General features: G+C 40.7%; 1 protein-coding gene and 3 long non-coding RNA genes across 14 annotated transcripts in view; 3 read left to right on the top strand and 1 right to left on the bottom strand.

The window, feature by feature from the left end:
* SCAI (suppressor of cancer cell invasion) overlaps positions 1 to 27,373 on the top strand; it is a 156,434-nt gene that overhangs the window by 29,560 nt on the left and 99,501 nt on the right. The gene's annotated exons all lie outside the window — the stretch shown is intronic.
* The window catches only part of LOC146407267 (uncharacterized), a 52,912-nt gene that overhangs the window by 12,651 nt on the left and 12,888 nt on the right, over positions 1 to 27,373 (top strand). The gene's annotated exons all lie outside the window — the stretch shown is intronic.
* LOC146407269 (uncharacterized) lies at positions 9,157 to 14,149 on the top strand. Its single transcript, XR_014827809.1, has 2 exons — positions 9,157 to 11,266; positions 12,763 to 14,149. It is a non-coding gene; the product is annotated as an uncharacterized LOC146407269 (long non-coding RNA).
* On the bottom strand, positions 14,964 to 20,844 carry LOC146407268 (uncharacterized). The gene is made up of 3 exons (XR_014827830.1): positions 20,681 to 20,844; positions 15,229 to 17,604; positions 14,964 to 15,096 (listed from the first exon to the last, which is right to left on the bottom strand). It is a non-coding gene; the product is annotated as an uncharacterized LOC146407268 (long non-coding RNA).

Raw genomic sequence — 27,373 nt, 5'->3', positions numbered from 1 at the left:
ACCTACACCTCAGCTCATGGCATCGCCAGATCCAAGCCGTGTCTGTAACCTACACCACAGCTCTTGGCAATGCTGGATCCTTAACCCACTGAGTGAGGCCAGGGATTGAACCCGTGACCTCATGGTTCCTAATCAGATTCATTTCCGCCGTGCCATGACAGGAACTCCTGATAACTCTTTCAGTGTGATTTTTGGATTGTTTCCACTGGTTGATTTTTCTCATCATCGATGGTCACATTGTCTTCCTTCTTTGGATGCCTGGTAATCTTTGACTGGATGCCAGACATTGTGGAGGGACTGGGGTTTGTTTTGTTCTGGGTTTTTTTGTGTGTGTGGTTTTTTTTTATACATTTCTGGAGATTTCCCCTGAGATGCAATTAAATTATTTGGAAATGTTTTGATCCTTCTGGGTCTTGGTTTTAAACTTTGTTGGGTGGGACCAGGGTAGCTTTAGGGCTTATCATTCTCTACAACTATAGTAAGACCCTTCTGAATACTCTTAGCAGGGAATTATAGGGCTTTCCAAGTCTAGCTGGTGGAAATAGGCTCTTTTGTTGGCCTGTGTAAGCTCCAGGCATTGTTCCCTCTTATCCTTTCGGATGAATCCTCTGTCTTGGATACTTTTCTTCCACTCACAGGTTAGTGCATATTCAGTGGAATACCTGAGAGGAACTCTCCACAGGTTTCCAGCATTTTCTGTCTGTGCAGCTTTTTCCTTTATGAAACCTTGCCCTGTGAACTCTAGTTGGATTGGTCTCCCTGGTCTCTGAGCTCTGTCTTTTCAACTTACATCCCTTGGGCTCTGCCTGGGTACTCGTTCCCTGCACCCACCTTGGAATTGCTCTCAAGGCAGTGAGTTAGGGCAATTATAGAGCTCACCTTTTTTGTCTTCAGAGGTCCCTGTTCTTTGCTGCTTGATGTACAGTGTCTTAAAAATCATTGTTCATCTACTTTGTCTGCTTTTTTTGGTTGTTGAATGTAGGAGGGTAAATCTGGTCCCTGTTACTATATCTTGGTCAGAAGTACAAGTTCTTGAGATCTTTTTAAAAATCCTGAGTGGGTATTTAATTTTGTCAAGTCCTTTTTCTATGTCTATTGAGATGATCGTATGATTTTTCTTCTCTCCTTTTTTTTTTCCTGTTAATGTGTGTTGAATTACATTGACTAATTAATTTTTCTAATGTTAAATCAACCTTGCATTTCTGGAATAAACCTCTTTACTCATGATAAATAATCTTTTTTATATATTGGTCTATTTAATTCACTAGGATATTTTTTAGGAATTTTGCATCTGTGTTTATTTCCATATCACCATATGAACCTGTCAACCTTCCTCAGGTTTTGACATCAAAGCTATCTTGGTTTCTAAAATGGGTTGGGAACCATTCCCTTTTTTCTCTAGAAAAGCTTGCATAGTAGTGGTGCTTTTTCGGAGTTCCTATCGTGGCACAGTGGTTAACGAATCCGACTAGGAACCATGATGTTTCGGGTTCGATCCCCGGCCTTGCTCAGTGGGTTAACGATCTGGAATTGCCGTGAGCTGTGGTATGGGTTGCAGACGTGGCTCGGATCTGGCATCACTGTGGCTCTGGTGTAGGTTGGTGGCTACAGCTCCGATTCGACCCCTAGCCTGGGAAACTCTATATTCCGTGGGAGCAGCTCAAGAAAAAAAGGCAAAAAGACAAAAAAAAAAAAAAAAAAAAGTGGTGCTTTTTCATCCAGAATGATTAGACAAATTCTCTGGTGAAAGTGTATGGTGATTTTATTTGAGAAATTGTTTAATTACAGATCTATGTCTTTAATAATTATAGGACTATTGGGATTTTTTTTTTTTCTTTTTCTTTCTTTTTTTTTGCTTTTTAGGGCCACACTCATGGCATATGGAGTTTCCGCTGTAGCCACTGACTGGCCTACACCACAGCCGCAGCAATGCAGGACCCAAGCCGCGTCCGTGATCTTCACCACAGCTCACAGCAGTGCCAGATCCTTAACCCACTGAGTGAGGCCAGGGATCGAACCTGCATCCTCATGGATACTAGTCAGATTCATTTCTGCTGAGCCACAACGGGAACTTCATCTAATTTGTTTTTATTTTGGTTTTGGTCGGGTGTTTTTCTAAGAAGACAAGTGATCTGTTCAAGGTCATAAATCTAATAATGAATAAACCTTCTGATCCTATACCTTTTCAAACTATATTATACCATCTTAATATATACTTTATATACCTAATATACTTTATATATTTGTATACTTTTCTATCCTCTCCAGTAGAGTATAAACTAGCAAGTGTGTTCTGTCTCTGATAAAACTTAGTATCATCTGAGGCTTAGACCAAATAGATGTTTGAATTAATTTATTTTTTTTAATTTATTTTATTTATTTATTTATTTATTTATTTATTTGCTATTTCTTGGGCCACTCCCGCGGCATATGGAGGTTCCCAGGCTAGGGGTCGAATCGGAGCTGGAGCCACCGGCCTACGCCAGAGCCACAGCAACTTGGGATCCGAGCCGCATCTGCAACCTACACCACAGCTCACGGCAACGCTGGATCATTAACCCACTGAGCAAGGGAAGGCACCGAACCCGCAACCTCATGATTCCTAGTCAGATTCGTTAACCACTGCGCCACGACGGGAACTCCCTGTTTGAATTAATTTAAAGCATACTTGGGGTTTGTATTGAGATTTTAGATGGCAAGACCTTGATTTAAGTAGTTGTTTTAATACTTCATTTGGGCTCTGTCGTCTCTAAAAGGTGCATTTTATCTCTTTGACTGTGGATATTGTTATTCAGAAGTGTATTGAATAAACAGATGGAAATAGCAAATTAAAAATATAGTTCTTAAATTTTTTTTTTTTTTATTTTTTTGTGTTTTTAGAGCCACACCCACAGCATATGGAGGTTCCCAGGCTAGGGGTCGAATTGGAGCTGTAGCTGCTGGCCTATGCCAGAGCCACAGCAACGCAGGATCTGAGCCACGTCTGTGACCTACACCACAGCTCATGGCAATGCCAGATCCTTAACCTACTGAGCGAGGCCAGGGATCCAACCCGCAACCTCATGGTTCCTAGTTGGATTCCTTTCCACTGCGCCACGATGGGAACTGCTAGTTCTTAAATTTTGAAAGTACCGTTTATATTATTTCATTTATTTTTCTAGATTTCACTCAATTTTTTTCCCCCTGAAACTTAGTAGTAGATATCTGTCTATTGATTCTAGGGCAATTGAAAGAAAGGCAAGTAACTCTAGTTCAGAATAAGACTTACCAAAACCATTTTTTTTTCTACTCGAGAGATTGTAGCTTGAATTGAATTCTCTTATCAGGGAAATTTAGTGAATATGTAACATTTCAAGAACATTAAACGTGTCTATCTTGTTATAATAGACTTAGTTTAAGAGTCACATGTTTGGGAAGAATGTGAAGTGGAGAGATTCAATGGAAGGTCTGTTTCTGTAACGTATGTAGTCTTTTGCCAAAAGAAATATTACCTAGCAGCGTTTACCTGTGCCAAGAGAGGCCAGGAAAGTGCTGTAGCAGAAGTTGTACAGGAGAGCTGTCAAACTAGATCCCTGAAGAGGTCAGGCAGGAAATAAAGCTTACCAGGCTAAAAAGTTTTACCGGATTGCTGAGCCATTGGAAATGAATCTTCCAATGCTTGTATTTTTTATTATGCTTTTATATTGAACAGACAAAGTTATACTTAGGTAATTTCAACTGTTTAAAAAGTTTAAACAAAAAAATTCAAAACAAAAAAATTTTAAACCAAAATTTAAGAAATTTGCTAAGGTCATATTGAATAAATATGAGCTTATTTATATCTTTTTCTTACAAAGTATTTATTCTCTGAGATTAAGGTTTAGAAATGCATTTAGAGAAGGCCTTTAAGTTGTTGGGGATAAAATATAGTAAGTAGTTAAAGCATTTTCCTTCTCTGTGCCAAAAATGGAAACATGGAAAACATAAACAATTGTGCCAAAGTATTTATGTGTGGTTCTTTTTATTTCTAAAATACATTTCTGGAGTTCCCTTCGTGGCGCAGTGGGAATGAATCTGACTGGGAATCATGAGGTTGCGGGTTCCATCCCTGGCCTCGTTCAATGGGTTAAGGATCCAGTGTTGCCATGAGCTGTGGTGTAGGTCACAGATGCGGCTCAGATCTGACAAGGATGCGGGTTCGATCCCTGGCATTGCTCAGTGGTTTGGGGATCTGGCCTTGCCATGAGCTGTGGTGTAAGTCGAAGACACAGCTCAGATCTGTTGTTGCTGTGGCTGTGGCATAGACTGGCAGCTCTAGCTCCAGTTTGACCCCTAGCCTGGGAACTTCCGTATGCCATGGGTGTGGCCTTAAAAAACAAAAAACAAACAAAAGAAGGTTTCCTTATTTCATGGGGAAGAGAAACAGGCAGGTGTGGTTGAGATCCAGGTAATTTGCCCAGTGCCATGACGGAAGTAGCACATTTTTAGAACTTGGGGAAATGGAACTTTTCCTTAATTACTGTGTGTTATTTGAAATTTCATATGTATGGTGTTGGCTTGGTTTCCTCACCACCAGATGCTCTTCTCAAAGTTTGTGTCACTTTTAGTTCACTGCCAGAAAAAGTAAAAACTGTCAAGCCCTGGGAGTTTCTGCTGTGGTGCAGTGGGTTAAGGACCTGGTATTGCTGCAGCTGTGGTGTAAGTCTCAGCTACAGTTCAGATTTAATCCCTGGCCTGGGAACTTCCTTATGCTGTGGGTGCAGCCATTAAAAAAAACCAACAAAAAAAACCCCAAAAACTCGTCAAGCCCCTTTGAAGGTCATTATCATTTAGGAAAGAAAAATAGTGTTGATACTTGAAATACAAATAGCTGAAGTTCCCTGTCATCATGGTGCAGTGGAAAGGAATCCGACTAGGAACCATGAGGTTGCAGGTTCGATCCCTGGTCTTGCTCACTGGGTTTAGGATCCAGCGTTGTCGTGAGCTGTGGTGTAGGTCAAAGACGTGGCTCGGATCTGATGTTGCTGTGGCTGTGGTGTAGGTGGGGCAGCAACAGCTCCGATTGGACCCCTAGTCTGGGAACCTCCATATGCTGGAGGTGTGGCCCTAAAAAGCCAAAATAAATAAAGAAAGAAAGAAAGAAAAGAAAAGAAAATAGCATTAGGTTCTTAGAATTGAAAGAAGGTTATTATGCAGTTATTTAATTTAAGCTTTAGAGGCAGCTTCTACACTGGTGACACTCTCTTCTCTCTTTCATTATGTATGCTCCTTGGGGTTTACAGATGGGTTTTAGACTAATGCTATAGAATACCAAAAGGAATAGAGTTGGCCCCATAACTTCAGTTATACACAGTCATCCTAACTCTGTTGTATATTGAAATCTTTCCTAGGGCAAGACTTAAAATCAGTCTGGTTCATTTCTGGGTCATAGGATGTTGCTATTAATTATTTAAAAAATGCCTACAGTTCATAATAGGATTAAAGACATTTTTGGAGAAGCACAAAAAATTACCTCTTAATTTGAGAAAAATTTTTTTAAAGAAAAGTTTTATTTTGAGCTCAGATTGAAGCTGCAGTATAGTGTATACAGCAGAGGCAGTGTTGAAACAGAGCTTAAAAAACTAAGATTCTAGTGTTTTTGTGAAAGGACTTATTAGGAAAGAAATGGAAAAAAAGGAAATAAAATTTAGTATATGAAACTGAGTATGCTGTTTCATAAAAGCCGTACCTCTGATATGTGTTACATAAGTAGCTGCACATTCTGATGAGATCGGGTTTGTTCAGGGTGGTATGGCCGTAGTTGGAGGCGAGTGCTGCTAAATGTTCTGATTTCTCTTGAAATTTGCTGAGAATGTTTGAAATCAGAAAAAAAAAAGTTGAAATCTTCCTATAATTTCTTCCTATGAAATTTTAAAATATTTCTCTAAAAATATTCTTCATTTATTCTTTAAAAACCTAAGTGTTCAAACTTTACTGCAAAACTGCAGTAATCAAGGCAGTGTGGTCCTGGCATCAAGACAGGCATGTAGATCAATGGGATGGAATTGAAAGTCCAGAAATAAAGCCTGTACATTTCTGATCAATTTTAGGGGCGCTAAGGGAAGTTTGTAGTGAAATAATAATAGCCTGTTCAATGAAAGTGCTGGGGCAGCTGGATGTCCACATGCACAAGAATGAAGCTGGACCCCTCACCTCACATCATATGAAAATAAACTCAAAATGGGAGCTCCCATTGTGGCACAGAGGAAACGAATACGATTAGGAACCATGAGGTTACAGGTCTGATCCCTGGCCTTTCTGAGTGGGTTAAGGATTCGGCATTGCCCTGAGCCATGTGTTGGTCGCAGTCGTAGCTTAGATCTGGTGTCGCTGTGGTTGTGGTATAGGCCAGTGGCTACAGTGCTGATTCGCCCTAGCGTAGGAACCTCCACATGCCGCAGGTGCAGCCCTAAAAATCAAAAAAAAAAAAAAAAAAAAAGAAAGAAAAAAAGAAAAAAAAGAAAAGAAACCCAAAATGGATCACAAAGCTAAATGAAGAAAACATAGGAGTAAATCATTGTGATGTTGGAGTGGGCAGTGATTTCTTAGAGAAGACACCCATAATGGCAAAAGAAAAAAATAGATAATTTGGATTATATCAAATTTAAAAACTGTTTTTGTTTCAAAGGACACCCTTAAGAAACCAAGAAGACACCCCTCAGAATGGGAGAATTGATTTACAAATCATCTGTCTGATAGGGGACTTATATCTGGAATATTAGAAAACTCTCGCAACTAAATAGTAAAAAGGCAAATAACCCAATTTACCAATGAGCAAAGAATTTGAATAGACATTTCTCCAAAGAAGATACGTAAATGGCCATTAAGCACATGAAAAGATTCTCAGCATCATTAATCATTAGGGACATTTGAATCAAAATAATGAGATGCCCCTTTATACCCACTAGGAGGACTATAATAAAAAAAGAAAGACAATTGCAAGTGTTGGTGGAGATAAGAAGAAATTGGAACCCTCGCTAGAGTGCCGGTGGGATTGTAAAATGCTGCTGCTGCTTTGGCAGCTCCTCAGAAAGTTAAGAACATAGAGTCACCATGTGACTCAGCAACTCCACCTCTCAGTTTAGACTCAAGAAAAATGAAAACGTATATTCACATAAAAACAGGCACACAGATTTTCAAAGCAGCATTTATTTATAAAAGCCCCAGTTGTTCATCAAGCAATGAATGGTTAAATCAGATATGATATGTTTCCACGCAATGGACTATTACCTAGTCATAAAAGAAATGAAGTACCAGTCCGTGCTACAATATTGATGAATCTTCAGACATAAGTTAAGTGAAAGGAGCCAGTCATTACGGTCCGCATATTGTGTGATTCCATTTATGTGAAATACCCTGTACAGGCAAATGCATGGAGAGAGAAAGTAAATTCGTGGTTGCCAGGGTTGCAGGTAGGGGAAGACAGAGTGGCTGCTAATGGGTATGAGATTTCTTTTAGGGGTGATGGACGTGTTTTGGAATTGGGTAGTGATAATGGACGTAGATTTGTGAATAAACTAAAAACCACTGAGTTATACACTTTATTATTTTTTTTCTTTTTCTTTCTTGTTTGAGTTATACACTTTAAAGGGGTGAGCTTTATGGCACATGCATTATATCTCAATTAAGTTGTTGAAATAACCCTGTTATAGATAGCTTACTTTAATGACAAATAAGAGATTGTTTGTGATAAAATATAAATTGAGATCATCAAGTAATTCACCACTTCCAGATCAGGTGATGAAGAAGCAGCTGAGGCAAACATTGCATGAGCCTCCACCAGACCCCAGGTAAAACTTGGCATTATGGAGTTGCTCCTGTATGGCCAAACATAAGGTAGCATTTTTGTGGTTTAGTCTAGACTTTTTGGGGATAGGCCGTTTTGATTTAAATTTGAAGATAGCTGTTAATTTGAAATAGACATTTTGTGCTTGTTAACAGGTTTTTACTTAAGTGGCTTGAAACAATGATTATAAAGTTAGAATATGACAAAATAAAACCTTGTACCTTTGATTCCAATTCATTGTTAAATTATTCACTAAAGAAATAGAAATAACTATTTTGGCCACAACTGCCGTACCTCATTATTGCTATCTTAGAAATACTGTCTTCTGGGAAGCAACTTATAATAATTTCAAGAGGATATTTGGTGAATTGCCTGATTGGATCAGGTCAGCATTTTTATCTTGTCCTTGACATTTGCTGTTTATGATGAATATTTGTTTTAAAAGATGGCTGAGGGGTTCCCATCTTGGCTCAGTGATACTAACCCGACTAGTATCTGTGAGGACAGAGCTTCGATCCCTGGCCTCGATCAGTGGGTTAAGGATATGGTGTTGCCGTGAGCCGTGGTGTGGGTTGCAGACACTGCTTGGATGTGGCTGTGGCTGTGGTATAGGCCAGCGGCTACAGCTCTGAATCAACCCTTAGTCTGAGAACTTCCATATGCCGAGGGTGTGGCCCTAAAAAAAATAAAAAATAAAAAAATGGCTGAGCCATGACCTGGGTGTTTGGAATGGTATCAACACTATTACTATTCTAGGAGTTCCCCTCCTGGTGCAGCGGAAACGAATCCGACTAGGAACCATGGGGTTGCTGGTTCAATCCCTGGCCTCGCTCAGTGGGTTGAGGATCCGGTGTTGCCATGGGCTGTGGTATAGGTCGCAGACTCAGCTTGGATCCCGAGTTGGTGTGGCTGTGGTGTGGGCCTGCAGCTATAGCTCTGATTAGACCCCTAGCCTGGGAACCTCCAGATGTCGCTAGTGCAGCCTGACAAAAAGACAAAAAACAAAACAAACAATAAAGCACTCTTATTATTCTAATTTTACACAAACATTTCCCTAGCTTTATCAGCTTTCATTTGTTGCTAGTCTGTGCTAGATTTTAATGTAATAATGGAGGTGAAAATTTATACTCTTGTAATTATCCACTTTAAATTTCCTTTAATAATTATAAAAAAGGATGAACTTATTTTACAGAATGATTTGACCCAGGGGGTTATGTTATTTGAGAGTAATGCTGAGGGGCTCCTAACTTTGTGAAGATGAATACTCAGGTGATTAATTTGGGTAAGTATTTGACTTAAGGGCCAGTTAAACTTTTGTATTGACTCTAGGCAGTAGCAGCTTCTTCTTCCTCTTTTTTTTTTTTTTTTTGCTGTGCCTGTGGCTTGTGTTGAAGCCTCACCACAGCAGTGACCTTCACCACAGCAGTAACAACACTGGATCCTTAGCTTGCTAGGCCGCTAGGGAACTCTACCAGAAGCTTCTTTGAGATGATTATCCTAAAGTGATTTTAGCTTTCTGCTGTAACAAATCGTGCAAAGAATTTTTTTTTCCTTCCCTTACAATAAAAGAAAATTTTAGTACACTGCCACAAACCCCTTCCTTTGGCATCTTTTGTGAAATGTTTGTTTGTTTTTTTTCCGTGTGTTGAAAGCTGGCAAAGATTACCTGACAGATAGAATTAGACCAGAATGTTTGGGGGTGACTGTGAAGTGTTTGGATCCTCTAGCCTAGAACCTTGAGGAAGTGTTGGTGAGGGTAAAACCATAAACCTCAAAATGTTACTGAGTTAAGATGCATTCATGACTTCTCCAATAAGATTTGGGGTTATTGAGTTTCCTGGTCGCCTAGCGGGTTAAGGATCCGGAATTGTCACTGCTATCGTGCAGATTTGATCCCTGGCCTGGGAACTTCTCCATGCCTTGGCGCACCCCACCTCCCCCGCAGAAATTTGGAGTTAACTATTTGTAATTAGTTACAGCCATGTAACAGGTGTACCTCATAGGAGAAGCTCCTTTATCCTTTTTTCAGTACTCTGCCAGCTAGGTTTTTTGTTTTTTGTTTGTTTAGGTTTTAATAGAATAGGAGCATTAAATGTGAGGTTAACTCTTGCACTTTGGACTAGAATGTTTTGTTCTCTTGTCAACTTGAAGAGTCCAACTGTATCCCTTTCTAAGATTGTGATTGGCTTTATTTTTAACTGTAGCTTTTGCGTTCATTTCTCCTTGCGGTAATAATCCTGTTAGGATGTACACTGCCGGTTGTATGTGAAGGTGTAGCTATATGGAGCATAAAATTAGCACACTTCCTTCCTTTGGCTCACAATCTAAATTTAGTAGGCAAGAATCTCCTTTCCTAGATGTCATTAAAAATAGATGATACCCATCTGTCTGGGATAATTTAGATGCAATTCTGCCTACAGGCTTGGAGATGAACCATGTAATGTAGACTTTCTTTTGGCCCTAAGATTCTTAGAAAAATAATGTTTTATTTGATACCGAGGCCAAGAATATACAGTTTCCAGTGTTGACTTATTAACCCTCACATTTATGAAAATCAGGAAGAGCTATGAGCATTGAATTTTGAGGAGACATTGAAAACATAAGGTGAACATAAGGTGAAACATATACTTAAGAAAATTGGCTTTGAAGCAAAATCTAGTTCCAATTCCATAGTTAGAATTTACCAGCTATGTGAGAAAGTACTTAACTTCTTTGAGATTGTAGCCTTTTTTATCATGTTGGAATAGTAAGGCCTACTTCATAGGGTTGTTGAGTAAATGAAGTGAGTTCATATGTATTTATAAAGTATTTAGTTAAGTGCTTGCATGTAGAAGGCATTTCTTGGTGGGAGTTATTGTTATTACTTTTGATTCCTTTTATTCAAAATTCTGCCACTTTGCGGTTAAAAAAATCTTACTTTGGAGCTCAAGGTATAATATGAGGTCAGAGATAAACAGGGAATTCCTAGGTGTATTTGGAGTCATGGCTCTCATTTAGAAGAGTACTGAAAACATCCCCAAAGGAGTGCCTTTATTTAGGGATGCAGAAGAAACAGAGGAATAGAGAAAGCCATCAGTTAAGTGAAAAGAGAACTAGGAGAATAATGTCGTGGAATTCAAGAGGTAGGTTGCTTACCAGGTCACCTGTTTTCTTCAGAAGTTCATTCAAAAATTTGAAACACCCTGTGGAGTGAGGTAGTGGAAGGACCCCGAGGATCTTTGAAAGAAGAGAAAAATGGCTGTAGACCCAGAGAAGTAAATGTATGAAAGTAGTAAAAGTAAAAAAAAGTAAAAAGTGGGGGCCGTGAGTTCCCATTATGGCTCAACAGGTTAAGAACCCGGCATAATGTCCATGAGGATGCAGGTTTGATCCCTGGCCTCACTCAGCGGTTTAAGGATCCGGTGTTGCCTTAAGCTGCGGTGCAAGTCACAGATGTGGCTCAGATCCGGTGTTGCCATGGCTGTGGCGTAGACAGCAGCTGCAGCTCTGATTTGACCCCTCGCCTGGGAACTCCTATATGCCATGGGTGTGGCCCTAAAAAATGAGAAAAGAGAAAGTGGGGACCATGAGGATAGGGTGGATCTTTATGAAAATTTGGTCATAGAGAGAAGGAGAGAGAAAGAAATTAAGGGGGAGGAGAAAGGTTTTGGGTTTGTTTCATTTAGGAAAGAAAAAAATGAGGGCGTTCTCTCATGGCTCAGCCAGTTGAAGATCCAGCATGGTCATCGCTGTGGTTCGGGTTTGATCCCTGGCCTGGGAATTTCTGAAAGCCATGGGCATGGCTTCCCCCTGTCCCCCCCTACCCCGAAAAAAAGGTTGGCAGAGACCAGGTTTTTTTTGTTTTCTTTTTTAAATTTTTTACTGAAATATAGTTGATTTACAATGTGGTGTTAATTTCTGCTGTACATCAAAGTAATTCAGTTATACATATATACACATTCCTTTTTTATATATATTCTTGTTCATTATAGCTTATCACAAGGTATTGAATATAGTTTCCTGTGCTATACAGTGGTGTTTATCCATTCTGTATATAATAGTTTTGCATCTTCTAACCCCAAACTCCCAATCCATCCCTCCCCCAACCCCCTCTGCCTGGGCAACCACAAGTCTGTTCGGCAGAGACCAGTTTTAAACTACAGACACTGTTCCAGTGAGACAGTTAAACAAATATACATTCATTTATTATATCAGTGGTTAATATAAATTTAAACTCCTTGCTGACAGGCATGTAGTTTTCCCCATGTTCATTAGTTACTCAATCTATTTCAAAAAATTATCTAAAAATGTTTGCAACAAAGGCAGTATTGGCCACACTTATCTGGGGTAATGGTTTTCTTAATCTGTGATTTGCTGATGGAGCAGAAATGGGAAAAAGGAGTAAGAGTTTTGAAATTGCAGATGTACTTACTGATAAGGAATAAGAGCACGTCCTCACAAACCCAGGAATTATCTCACTTCAGCTAAAACCACAACAACAAACCCCTCAGATCTCTAGTTCTAGCCTGGGTAATTGCTTTTGGCATAATAGCTATTACCTCAGACAGACTGAAGGTTTAATAAGTAGATTGGAGGTTTCCTTTTCAGTAACAAATAGGAAAAACACCACCAAAGAAGTTGCTCCCGCGTCTGCCCTCCTCCATTTCTTAATTTACCAGCAATATGCATCTCACCGCTGTGCCTCATCTTAGCGTTTGTCAATAATAACGTTATCGATTATTGGCGTGCCAAATTTTTTTGATGTGTAACATTGTACAGTTCCAAATGAGTTTAAAACAATCTCTTCATTTAAAGGAGTTTATCTTCTGAAGGCTTATTTTGATTTTATGTGCCAGTATAATCATTTCATGATAAATAAATGTTATACTGCTTTAGTAAGTCTCTCCCCCCCCCCTTTTTTTGCTTTTTAGGGCCATACCTATGGCATATGGAAGTTCCCAGGCTAGGGGTCAAATCAGAGCTGCAGCTGCCAGCCTACGCCTCAGCCACAGCAACGCCAGATCCAAGCTGCATCTTTGACCTACATCACAGTAACTCCGAATCCTTTAACTTACTGATCGAGGCTAGGGATCAAACCTACATGCTCATGGATACTAGTCAGGTTCATTACCACTGAGCCATGAGGTATTGGCAGGGGATAGTTGGGATTCAGTTTTGGATATAAGTGTGAAATGCCAGTTACACAACCAGAGAGAGATGTCAAGTAGGAAGCTGGATAACAGAGAGTGGGATTCAGGAGAGAGGTCCAATCTGCAGATTAAAAAAATTGGGAGCTCTCAGTGTGTAGTTGGTAATTAAAGTCCTGAGAGTGCATCCAGTCGCTCACCCACAGGATGCATAGAGAAGAGAATAATTCAGAGCTTTGAGTTCTGGAGCATTCTAGCATTTTGAAGTTGGATGATTAGGTGAACCACCAGTGGAGACTTGAGGAGCATTGGCCAGCGAGGGAAATCTATGTCAAGGAGCTTACTGCCTATTTTTCTTTTAGATTTATGGCTTCAGATCTTACGTTCAGGTCTAATCCATTTGACTTAATTTTTATTTATGGTGTAAGGTAGTGGTCAAGTTTCATTCTTTTGCATGTGGCTGTCCAATTTTCTCAACACCATGTATTAAAGATACTATTCTTTCCCCACTGTGTATTCTTGGCTTCTTTGCCATGAGGAATATATATACATGCCATATGTGTGTGGATTTATTTCTGGGCTCTCTACTCTGTTCCATTGGCCTATGAGTCTGTTTTTAATGCCAAATACCATACTGTTTTGATTACTATAGCCTCATAATATAGTTTAAAACTGAGGCATATGGTGCCTCCAGCTTTGTTCTTTCTTAAGATGGCTTTGACTAAGGATTTTTAAGTTGGGATAAACAATTGCAGTTGTGTGGTATAAAGGAGATGATTGGTGATGCTGGGAACAGTTGCTGGATTGCTGTCCTTAGATGACAGTAGGAGTTATGAGAGACAATGCATAAAGAGAGGTGTTGGCCTTAGGAGCAGAGCTCAGTCAAGGGAATGGGAAGGAAGACAGGAGTATATATAATTACAGATGCAAGTAGGTTGGTACACGGGGGGCTGGGAGTGTGTGGAAGATCTTTCCTGACTGCCTCTTTCTTCCTGTGAAATATGGAACAGTTGCTCTCAGCTGCAAAGTGAGGATGCGGTTGAGATGTTGGATGTTGAGGATCGAGGAGAAGGTGTGAACTAGTGCCCTAGGAAGGTAAAGAGTGACTGGAAGATCTGGTGGCAGTGCCCAGTTTGAGGTCATGAGTTGAAAAGGAGATCAAATCAACTATACTTTAATAAAAAAATTACACACACGCATAAAAGAAATAAAAAGAAAATGAGACCAGCATGATTATCGATGTTTCTAAAGCCGTATTTAGCTGCCCAGATTCATGTTCGGGGTAGGTATTTTATCAAGTAATAAATAAAATGGGGAATTGGTCCCTTTGAAAGCTGTTTTCAAGAGATGAGTGACATGAATGGTATTTAGCCTTTCAGCCTTTTAATTGTACCCATTTCTGGAAGGCTAAACTTAGTGAGTGATGGGTCATTTAAAAAAAAAAAAAAAAAAAGGAAAAAGGGCATGGCATTGTTCCAGGAAAGGTTCTTAGTTGAGAATTACAGGCCCTGATTCCAGCCAACTTAAGCAGAAAAGAAACTTACTGGAAGATTGTCAAGTATCTCAAATCCCTGGAGAATCTAGTTCCGAAAACAGACAGGAACAGGGGAATCAAAAGGTCTGGAGTTTCTTCCAGTGTCATACCACTTGACAGCCTTGCTTAGAGATGTGTGGTTAAGGATACTGTCAGGGTCTGAGTGTGTTCTCCTAAAATACCTCCTAACCCCGGGAGGTCACGAGTTAGTGGGTGGGACCTTTGGGAGGTGCTTGAGTCAGGAGGGTGGAACCTCACAGGTCAGGGCCTTATAGAAGGCTCCAGAGAGATCCCTTAGCGCCTTTCCACTGTGAGGACACCCTGAGAAGGCTGCACCCCAGAAGACAGGTCTTACCTGACCATGCTGCCACCCTGGCCTCACACTTCCAGTCTCCAGAGCTGTGAGAAATAGATTTCTCTTGTTTATAAGCCATTGAATCTGGGATAGAGATCTGCTTTGTTGCATGGATGGAGACAGATGCTGTTGCTGCCACTTCTTTTTTTTTTTTTTTTTTTTTGTCTTTTTTAGGGCTGCACCCACGGCATATGGAGGTTCCCAGACTAGGGGTCAAATTGGAGCTTTAGCCACTGGCCTATGCCACAGCCATGGCAATGCCAGATCTGAGCTGCGTCTGACCTGCACCACAGCTCACAGCAACACCGGATCCTTAACCTGCTGAGCAAGGCCTGGGATCAAACCTGAGTCCTCGTGGATGCCAGTCAGACTTGCTTCCGCTGCACCATTACGGGAACTCTGCTGCCACTTCAGAAGCCCGCTGTTGCTTCTCTTGGAGGAATGACTTTTGAATTTATCATCTCTTGAGTCATTCACTGGCTCCTCATCAGGTATAATGTTTAAAAATTACTCTGGCTGCTGCATCAAGAGTGAAGTAAGGGGTTCATGAAGTTCCCGTTGTGGCTCAATGGTAACAAATCCGACTGGTATCCACGAGGACGTGGGTTCTGTCCCAGGCCTCACTCAGTGGGTTAAGGACCCAGTGTTGCCATGAGCTGTGGTGTAGGTTGCAGACACGCCTTGTGTCACACGTTGCTCTGGCTGTGGCGTAGACTGGCAGCTACAACTCTGATTGGACCCCTCGTCTGGGAACCTCTATATGCCGCAGGTGCGGCCCTTAAAAAAAAATGAAATTACAAAAAAAAGAATGAAGTAAGGGGTTCAGTGGTAGAATTGGGTAGAACCAGTCGTGAGACTCCAGTATAAATGATACTGACTTAGATTAGGATAGTGACAATAGAGAAGAAAAGAAATGGACAGATTCATGAAATGGCCCACTAGGTTGCTACCAAAATTCCTTTTTTGGGAAAAATTATTTTCTGTCTTCTTCTTCCTTTTTCTCTTCCTCTTCCTTCCCCTTTTCTTTTCCTACTTCTCTTCCTTCTTTTTCTTTCTCAAATTCCAGACCTTCGTAGAGGCCTTGATGTGATCTTATCTTCTGCAGGGCAGTGTAACTTGTCTAACAGATATTTCATAAAATCCTTGTGTTCATTATTGGCTCATGAAGAAAAATTTTTAAGCTTCTACTATGGACACTGTGGTGCTAAAGGGGGTTGCTAGTTGTAGTCATTCTAGAATTGAGTTCAGGTCTAAATAACTCAGAAATGGTTCTTTTCTTCCAGAGCACTGCTTGGTTACTAACTAGGCTGACCAACATTTTTCTAGGTGTGGTTAATTGATACTACTTGATCTCACTTTCATCTAAACTGTTTTCCCGAGCACTCATTAGTCCCTTTCTTTAGTTTTTATATATTGAATATTTGCAGCAGGCCAGGTGGCTGTCCATTATTAAAAAAAAATGAGAGAGACATCGACACTCTTTAAAAATCCTCTTAAGACTGTGATTTTCAAATGGAACTAGTCATCAGAAATGGCTAAAGTAGTTCAAACAAACAAAAGAATGCCAGTCCTTCTGAATCATACTATCTGGAAGTAGATCCCAGAAATCGTTATTTAAAAAAAGGAAACATTCCAGAATAATCAGCCAGGTTTAGGAACCATAGCTTTATGCTCTTCAGACTAGCTTTGCTGTTTACAGGGAACATTGATTGAATTCTTTCTTAATGGGAAGGATCCATTATAAATGACTATTGGATTTCTCAGCTTGATTTTACAATAAGGCATTTGTGAAACCTTCGGGATTGGTTTCATAAGATTAGAGATGTTTTATGGGGGGGTAGTAGAGGTGTATTCCATTCATTTTTCTTTTACCCTGTGGTTATTTTGCAGTTACACAGTTTTTAGTTCATCTCCCTAAGTGTAAGAAACTCATTCTATTACAAGAATGTAGCCCTCTAAACTTCAGCTTCAAGCAAGTTTGTATAGAGCTAGATCACTGCTTCTCAAACTTAATTTGCAGATATATCACCTGGGGAACTTGATAAAATGCACATTCTGATTTTTGTAGGTCTGAGATGGAGCCTGAGATTCCTCATTTCTGATAAGCTTTAGTGTGATGCTGCTTTGGTCTTCGGATTTCATTTTGCATAGAAAGAGGTTAGAAGTCAGTTGTATTATCCTTTTAGCTTTTGTCTTTGTGTGAGTTACTCTGCTTTGGGGCATGTTTGGGGACTGTTTAGTTTGACCAAAGGTTAAGTAGTACATTTTAAGAAGATTGAGTTATATAACCTTTTAATGCCTTTTCCCATAATCTTGAAGGTTATAGTACTATATATAGCCTAAGGTTTTTAGTTTCAGGCTTTTATTTGGAACTAAATAAAAGAACTGTTGGAGGGAGTTCCTGCTGTGGTGCAGTGGGTTAATGCTCCACCCACCTTGTCTCTGTGGAGGCACTGGTTCAATCCCTGGCCTGGCACAGTGAGCTAAGGATCTGGAGTTGCTGCAGTTGTGGTGTAGGTCATCGCTGTGGCTCGGATTCTAACCCTGGCCTGGGAACTTCCATATGCCACAGATGCAGCCCCCCCCATGTCAAAAGTAGTATAATTTTTATTGAATCATTAAATGTGCATCAGCAAAATTGTTTTATCTGCTTGAGGTAGTTTGAACTATAAGTAGAGTATTTAGCAACTGAATTGAGAATAAGAAAGTGGGAGTTCCCATCATGGCTCAGCAGAAACAAATCTGACTAGTATCCATGAGCATGCAGGTTTAATCCCTGGCCTCGCTCAGAGGGTTAAAGATCTGGCATTGCTGTGAGCTGTGGTGTAGGTCGCAGATTCGGCTCATATCTGGCGTTGCCGTGGCTGTAGCATAAGCCAGCAGCTACAGCTCCAATTTGACCCCTAGCCTGGGAACCTCCATATGCTGCGAGTGCAGTCCTAAAAAGACCTCCCCCCCAAAAAAAGAAAGTGATATAATGTTAAAGATTATTTTTAGATATGTAGGATATACCCAAGGGTTAGGGAATTGATATTTTGCAGAATTGAGAATGCTTTAGATAATGTGCTCTAGCATTGGTTCTTAGCTGGGGGTGATTTCACCTCCCAGGTCACAGTTGGTAATATCTGCAGGTATTTTTAGTTGTCACAACAGGTGGACTGACAGTGATGCTACTTGTGTCTAGTGGGTAGAGGCCAGGGATGCTGCTAAATACTCTCTAGCACACAAGACAGCCACCCACAGCGAAGAATTATTTGGATGCAAATGTTGGTAGTGCCAAGGTTGAGAAACCTATATTAGAGAATTTTTGAAAGGACTGGATTGCTTTTTTTGTTTGTTTGGCCGCCCCCACAGCATGTGGAACTCCTGGGCCAGGGATTAGATCTGACCCTGAGTATTTTGAAGCAAATCTCAGACATCACATCATTTCATCTGTAAATATTTCAGTACCTATTTCTAAAACACAAGAGCTCTTTTTTGTTTTTTTGAGCAATTATGACATACAATTGACAATTTCCATGACTCATTCTCTCTCTTTCTCCTTTTTCCCTCTCTTGAATTATGTTTTCTTCTAAATCGAGTTTTTGTTTGTTTTGTTTTGTTTCTAATGAGGTTGCATGTAATGGGAGAGCAGTAATCCACAAAGAAAGGGAAGTGGATGCTGCCTGGGCCAAAGCAAAAGCTATTTGCCACAAATACTTTTGCAAAATTTCATTTTTTTCTTTGAAGAATGTCTGAAATTATTTGGTAGCACCATGTCAAGAATGAAATACTTTCTTTCTCTTTTTTACTGTATTCTTTTTTCAGGCCACCTTTTCATCTTTTCCAGTATCTCCCTGAGATTCCTTCTTGCTTTGCTGTATTTGCTATAATGGTGGCCTCTGGGGGCAGTTGGAGGAAGCTACCTGCAGGAATCAACTAGCTGGTGGTTAGCTTCTTGAGGGCTAGGAGCAAGTCTTACCAGCTTTCTGCTTGTCACCATTATCATGTCCTCAGTATTTGTTGGGTGGTTGCTATTCGTCTTGAGGGATTGTGCCACTATTGGTTGGTGTTTTGCAATTGAAACTATTTACAACAAAAAACTAAGTATGATCTCCTAACTCTAACATATGACCATGCAGGCGGACGTAGTTGTGATGCTCACCTTTGGTGTCTGCATCCCTGGGCAGCCTCCGTATAGAGGTGAAGCCAGGAGTTCTTCCTCTGGTCACATTCTCTTTGTTTCTTCTAACACTGACTTCTAGAGTGACTCTGTCCTGGTTTGCCTGATATAGTCTCAGTTTTGGCAGAGTGAAATTGCTGTAATTGATGGACTTGTTAATGGCGTCCCTTTCGTTCAGTGAATTGTCCCAGTGTAGGTGGTAAATTAAATGGTCATCCTGCGATGGGACATGTGATGTGTGTTCGGCTCCCTCCTGGACCCTTTCCATACATTCTCACTAATCTTCATGACATCCCTAAGAGGCAGACGCTGTTTCATCTCCATTTTATACATGGGGACGTTGGGGCACAGAGAAGTTAAATAATGGCTGGTATCACACAGCTCGATTTGAATAGTTAGGGGCAGAGCCAGAATTGGCACGCAGCCGTTTGACGCCAGTCTTCTTAACCACTCCTGCTGTGTTGTCTCTGTCCTGGTCCCAAGCATATCTTTGTAGAACACATGCTAATCTAGCAGGAGTCTCCTGATAATTAATCTGCATATTTTTAGATCAGAAGTCTGGTGAAGGCTTTGGGAATTTGAGGGATTTCCGTGTCTTCACAAGATACTTGTAAGTACCTTCTGTACTGCCATGCCAGTCTGATTACAGATTCCTTTCTTGGAAAGGTTGCCTTTTTATTTGTTCTCTGGAGGCCCGCTCTTTGGCATTCCTGGATGCTCAGGTGATGAACGTTCCCAGCTTTGCAGACTCTCAAGTCCCTGCCATAGTCATTTTTCCTTGTTTCTGGTCGTCTTTGGTATCTTAAGTTCACACACACACACACACACACACACACACGCACGCACACACACTTCCTCCAGCCCCCAGATCAAGACCTGCTGTACGGCCGGCACATACAGATTTTTTCCCCTACTTTTGATCATTTCACATTCAGGAGTTTTCTGGGAACAGTATTCAAAGCCCTTGCACAAGGTGCTTTGAAGGAAGAGGTTTCAGACGGCTGCGGCTTTCAGGTAGCTTACAATTTAGTAAGAGGGGGATGAATGTACATGAATACCTGTGATATAAGGCAGCTGAGCTAGAGGAGTCAAGTAATTCAGAATTCGGAGAAAAACAGTTTCTCACAGGGTTGCTCCAGAAAAGTTTTGTGAAGGTGGAGACAGTCACAAGTCAGTTGCATGACTTCTGAAAGGACTGAAACATAGCTGCCTCTTGTGCTAAGGACAGGCCTTATGTTTGCCAAGAGTAGAAAGCTGCAGAAGAGTAAGACTTGATCAGCCCAGATGAGAGGACTCTGATCAGTTCGATGCTTGGCTCTCTGAGAAATCCCCAGTCCGCAGTGTTGCTCTGTTTCTATGACATCGTCATTATCAGGGCACGTTTTGACCCTGAATGTGGGTTATAAGCAGCAGGAACAGATGGGACTCCTCAGCAGCAAAGGAATTTATTTTTTCCACGTGGAAGCCTGTGTTATTTGATTTTTTTAACCTTTTTAGTTTAATGTCCATTGATACACACAAGGTCTTTTTCCTTAATAAAAACATTGTCTACTTTTATTATCATATAATTGCTTTGCATCTTTTACTTACTGTTTTAATAAGAAAAAAATGGTTACATTTGAGGAGTTCCCATTGTGGCTCAGCAGGTTAAGAAGCTGGCATCATTGCCATGAAGATGCGGTTCAGTCCCTGGCCTCACTCAGTGGATTAAGAATCGGGTGTTGCCACGAGCTGCAGTGCAGATGTGGCTCGGATCTGGGGTGGCTGTGGCTGTGGCTGTGGCAGGCAGCTGCTGCTCCAATTTGACCTCTAGTCTGGGCACTTCCGTATGCCACAGGTTTGGGTGTAAAAAGAAAAAAAAAAGGTTACATTTGTTTGTTTTTTAAATGTTTTCAATTAAAGGTATAGTTGATAAAGGTTCCATTTGAGTAGAGTTTCTCACAGTGCTAAGATAGAGCAGCATTTATTATCCTTTACAAGCGAGGAACCCAAGCGACGTCGAAGAACATGGCCCAGTTGAGAACAGTACTTGGCTGAAGAGAGTCCAAATCCAGTGTATATCACACGGCCCTATTTGAACTTGTTTGGCTGAAATATTTTTATCAAGATAAAGAACAATGAAAGTTGTGATTATCTCACTTTATAACTGTTAGTGAATGTCATTATAGAATATCGTTCACCATAGTCTGTTTCCATTTCCTAGTTGACAGGCATATTAACACCACTTTGATGACCGTAGATTTAATAAATTCTACTGAAATGGCATTCCTGTAGGGGCTTCAGGGGCTTACTTGGAACCTATGTTCCAAGTAGAAAAAATCAGTCTGTCTCTGGTTCGATGGGTCAAATAGAAAAAGTGTACCTGCTCCCACCAGGATGCTGGGCTTGGAAAACTAGTGTCTGGATTTTAGCCTCTGTCTCTGTCTCTCTGTCTCTCTTTTTTTAATCTTTTTAGGGCCGCACCCAAGGCATATGGAGGTTCCCAGGCTAGGGGTCAAATGGGAGCTACAACTGCTGGCCACGGCCATAGCAACTTGAGATCCAAGCCACATCTGTGACCTACACCACAGCTCATAGCAATGCCGGATCCGTGACCCACTGAGCGAGGCCAGGGGTCGAACGTGCATCCTCATGGATACTAGTCTGATTCGTTTCCTCTGCACCACAGTGGGAACTCCTAGCCTCTGTCTCTTTCATATAGACTCAAAAAGCAGCATCCACGAATCGTTTTTACATTAATTTTGAGGAGCTAGGTTTTGTTTTGTTCTTAGTGTTATATTTATAGACAGAACCTCTTGCTGTTCCTTCTAAGTACAAACCTGCCTCAGCACCTTGTGCTTGTTCCCTCCACCTGGAGCCTTCCCGGTCCTTCCTTGGCTCCCTCTTCACTTCCTCTTGGTCTCTCTTTCAGTGTTACCTTCTCAGAGGTCACCTCACCTATTCTAACTAAATACTACCCCCAGCCACACTCTCTGCTATGTTTTATTCCTAGTACTTCTTAGCACTTGGAACATTTTATTTCTTTTATCTTATTTTTGTCTCTGTGAAAGCATGGTTTTTGCCTGTTTTGTTCACTGCTGTATTCCAGCACCTAAAAAAATAAATTGTGTATAGGAGGCTTTCAGTCTGTATTTATCAGATGAATGAATTCACATTGGACTGTTGTATTGTGATTGATGGTATAAATTGCCAGTTTTAATATTACTATGTGTACTTCCTAGACTGTAGTGTTATGAATATCATCTAATTGAATCATTGTAATAGCTATGTGGGGAGTTCCTGTGGTGGCTCAGTGGGTTAAGGACCCGACGTTGCCGTATGTTGTGGCAGAGGTTGCAGATGGGGCTCAGATCCAGTGTTGCCATGACTATGGCACAGGCCACAGCTGCAGCTCTGATTTGATCCCTGGCCCGGGAACTTCCATGTGCCACAGGTGCAGCCATTAAAACACACACACACACACTGCCTGGCCCAGGAACTTCCATGTGCCACAGGCGCAGCCATTAAAACACACACACACACTGCCTGGCCCAGGAACATCCATGTGCCACAGGCGCAGCCATTAAAACACACACACACACACACTGCCTGGCCCAGGAACTTCCATGTGCCACAGGCGCAGCCATTAAAACACACACACACACACACACACACTGCCTGGCCCAGGAACTTCCATGTGCCACAGGCGCAGCCATTAAAACACACACACACACACACACACACTGCCTGGCCCAGGAACTTCCATGTGCCACAGGCGCAGCCATTAAAACACACACACACACACACACACACACACACACTGCCTGAAGTCAGGGGGAGTTATGCCTTCTACTTGGTTTTTGTTCTTCAGGATTGCTTTGGCAATTCTGGGTCTTTGTGGTTCCATATAAATTTTTGGATTGTTTGCTCTAGTTCTGTGAAAAATGTCATGGGTAATTTGATAGAGATTGCATTGAATCTGTAGATTGCTTTGGGTAGTATGGCCATTTTTACGATAATAATTTTTCCAACCCAGGAACATGGAATATCTTTCCATTTCTTTGAATCCTCTTTAATTTCCTTGATTAATGTTTTATAGTTCTCAGCATATAAGTCTTTCACCTCCTTGGTCAGCTTTATTCCCAGGTATTTGATTTTTTTGGGTGCGAGTTTGAAATGTATTGTATTTTTGTATTCCTTTTCTAATATTTCATTGTTAGTATACAGAAATGCGACTGAAAAAAATTCTGAATGTTAATCCTGTTTCCTGCTACTTTACTGAATTCTTTGATCAGCTCGAGTATTTTTGTGTTGAGTCCTTAGGGTTTTCTATATCTAGTGTCATGTCGTCTGCATACATGACAGTTTTACCTCTTCTCTTCCAATTTTGAATACCTTTTATTTCTTTTGTTTGTCTGATTGCTGTGGCTAGGACTTCCAATACTATGTTGAATAACAGGGGTGAGAATGGTCATCCTTGTTTCAGATTTTAGGGGGAAGGCTTTCAGCTTTTCTCCATTGAGTACTATATTTGCTGTGGGTTTGTCATAAATGGCTTTGATTATGTTAAGGAATGTTCCCTCTATACCCACTTTGGTAAGAGTTTTTATCATGAGTGGATGTTGGACTTTGTCAAATGCTTTTTCTGCATCTATTTAGATGGTCATTTGGTTTTTGACTTTTCTTTTGTTAATGTGGTGTATGACATTGATTGATTTGTGTATGTTGAACCATCCTTGTGAACCTGGGATAAGTCCCACCTGGTCGTGGTATATGATCTTTTTTATATGTTGTTGGATTCCGTTGGCTAAGATTTTGCTGAGAATTTTTGCATCTCTATTCATCAAAGATATTGGCCTATAATTTTCTTTTTTCGTAGTACCTTTGGTTTTGGTATTAGGGTGATGGTGGCTTCATAGAATGTCTTTGGGAGTGTTCCTTCTTCTTCAACCTTTTGGAAAAGTTTAAGGAGGATGGGTATAAGTTCCTCTTTGTATGTTTGGTAGAATTTGCATGTGAAGCCATCTAGTCCTGGACTTTTGTTTGTAGGGAGTGATCAAGACAGCGTGGTACTGGTACCAAAACGGACATACAGACCAATGGAACAGAATAGAGAACCCAGAAATAAATCCAGATACCTAGGGTCAATTAATCTTTGACAAAGGAGTCAAGAATATAAAATGGGAAAAACAGAGTCCTTTCAGCAAGTGATGCTGGGAAAACTGGACAGCCGCATGTAAATCAGTGAAACTGGGACACACCCTCTCCCCACGCACAAAAATAAACTCAAAATGGCTTAAAGACTTAAATGTAAGACAAGACACCATCAAACTCCTAGAAGAGAACATAGGCAAAACATTCTCTGACATCAACCTTACAAATGTTTTCTCAGGTTATTCTCCCAAGGCAACAGAAATAAAAGCAAAAATAAACCAATGGGACATAATCAAACTGACAAGCTTTTGCACAGCAAAGGAAATCATAAAAAAAAAACAAAAATACAATCTATAGAATGGGAGAAAATAGTTTCAAATGATGCGACTGACAAGGGCTTAATCTCTAAAATATACAAACAACTTATACAACTCAACAGCAAAAAAGCCAACAACCCACTTGAAAAATGAGAAAAAGACCTGAGTAGACATTTCTCCAAAGAAGATATACAGATGGCCAACAAGCACATGAAAAAATGCACACCATCCATGATTATTAGAGAAATGCACATCAAAACTACCATGAGGTACCACCTTGCACCAGACTGGCCATCATTAATAAGTCCACAAGTAACAAATGCTGGAGATGGTGTGGAGAAAAGGAAACCCTCTTACACTGTTGGTGGGAATGTAAATTGGTGCAACCACTATGGAAAACAGTATGGAGGTACCTCAGAAAACCAAATATAGAACTGTCATATGACCCAGCAATCCCACTGTTGAGCATATATCCAGACAAAACTTTCCTTGAAATAGACACATGCACCTGCATATTCATTGTAGCACTATTCACAATAGCCAAGACATGGAAACAACCTAAATGTCCATTGACAGAGGACTGACTGGATTAAGAAAATGTATACACAGTGGAATACTATTCAGCCATAAAAAAGAAAAAAATAATGCCATTTGCAGCAACATGGTTGGAACTAGAGACTCTCATACTGAGTGAAGTAAGTCAGAAAGAAAAAGACAAATACCATATGATTTCACTTATATCTGGAATCTAATATACAGCACAAATGAAACTTTCCACAGAAAAGAAAATCATGCACTTGAAGGTTGCCAAGGGGGAGGGGGTGGGATGGACTGGGAATTTGGGGTTAATAGAAGCAAACTATTGTCTTTGGAATGGATAAGCAGTGAGATCCTGCTGTATAGCACAGGGAACTATATCTAGTCACTTATGATGGAGCATGATGGAGGATAATATTAGAAAAAGAATGTATATATATGTATGTTTGACTGTGTCACCTTGCTGTACAGTAGAAAATTGACAGAACACTGTAAACCAGCTATAATAGAAAAAAGAAAAATCATTTAACATAAAAAATAAATTTAATTAAATTTTTTTAAAAAAGCTATATGATGGTTAAATATTATAATCCCTACTTTGGAGTTGAAGAAATTTCAAAGCTTAGAAAAGTCAAACAATATGACCACAGAGTTCCTGTCATGGCGCAGTGGTTAACAAATCTGACTAGGAACCATGAGGTTGCAGGTTCAATCCCTGCCCTTGCTCAGTGGGTTAAGGATCCGGCATTGCTGTGAGCTGTGGCGTAGGTCGCAGATGTGGCTCCAATCCTGCATTGCTCTGGCTTTGGCGTAGGCCGGTGGCTACAGCTCTGATTAGACCCCTAGCCTGGGAACCTCCGTATGTCACAGGAACAGCCTTAGAAAAGGCAAAACAACAACAACAACAACAATAATAATAATCCGTAAGTCAGATATCTAGTAATTAGAGTCATTCCTTAACAAGATAACCTGATAACCAAAGTCCATTTTTTTAAAAAAAAATTTATTTTTGCTTTTTAGGGCTGTACCCGTGGCATATGGCAGTTCCCAGGCTAAGGGTCGAATTAGAGCTACAGCTGCTGGCCTATACCACAGCCACAACAACGCGGGATCCGAGCCGCTTCTGCAACCTAACACCACAGCTCACAGCAACACCAAATCCTTAACCCACTGAGAGAGGCCAGGGATCAGACTCACAGCCTCTTGGTTCCTAGTCAGATTCGTTTCTGCTGCACCATAATGGGAACTCCACAAAGTCTATTTTAAAAAATTTGTTTTAGTGATTTTTTTGTTTGTTTGTTTTTGTGTCTTTTTGCCTTTTCTAGGGCCACTATAGTGGCATATGGAGGTTCCCAGGCTAGGGGTCTAATCAGAGATATAGCCACCAGCCTATGCCATAGCCACAGCAGAGGGGGGTCTGAGCTGCATCTGCGACCTACACCACAGCTCACAGCCACGCCGGATCCTTAACCCACTGAGCGAGGCCAGGGATCGAACCCACATCCTCATGATACTAGTCAGATTGGTTTTCACTGCGCCACAACAGGAACCCTTTACTAGAATTTCTTAAGCACTGTCTTAGAACTTCTGTAGTTGTCACCGTGTCCACAGAATAGTAGTATCATGCATGGACCGAAAGAATAGGGTTCCCCTCAATGAATGAGTAGTTGAGGTGGGTGAAGGCATTTTTATTTGAAGATGCTTTCTCTGTGAAATTAGATTAAACAATATAGCATTTAACTACAGCTGTGATAAATTTTCTACTAAGACTTGACAAATGCATTTTAAAAGAAGTGCAACGTACCACCAGTGAAAAGAGTCTGAGGGCCCGTCTCAATATATGCTGATCTTCTCTCCCTCTTCATACCCTCTAATATGCCACATAATGAAGCAATAAAAAGGTTCATTATTTAAACATTAATTATTTTTTATTAATTTATTTTTTTGTCTTTTTGTCTTTTGTCTTTTGTTGTTGTTGTTGTTGTTGTTGTTGCTATTTCTTGGGCCGCTCCTGCGGCATATGGAGGTTCCCAGGCCAGGGGTTGAATCGGAGCTGTAGCCACCGGCCTACGCCAGAGCCACAGCAACGCAGGATCCGAGCCGCGTCTGCAACCTACACCACAGCTCACGGCAACGCCGGATCGTTAACCCACTGAGCAAGGGCAGGGACCGAACCCGCAACCTCATGGTTCCTAGTCGGATTCGTTAACCGCTGCGCCACGACGGGAACTCCTAAACATTAATTATTGATTAACTGGATGGTACATAATATAAAGATTAATTGATTTAACCCTAAATAATGATATAACTATATTGGGAGAGATTCTAGTAGCATAAAAGAACTAATTCCTTATTTGTAATTTTAGAAAATTTATAATGTCAAAAATGGGTGAATCAAGCAATTG

This window comes from Sus scrofa, chromosome 1 (genome assembly GCF_054392235.1).
Source record: "Sus scrofa isolate SSC_HxYL_T2T_F1_AM1 chromosome 1, Sscrofa_HxYL_maternal_Yorkshire_Landrace_v2.0, whole genome shotgun sequence".
NCBI lineage: Eukaryota > Metazoa > Chordata > Mammalia > Artiodactyla > Suidae > Sus > Sus scrofa.
This window is presented reverse-complemented; position numbering and strand designations above follow the sequence as displayed.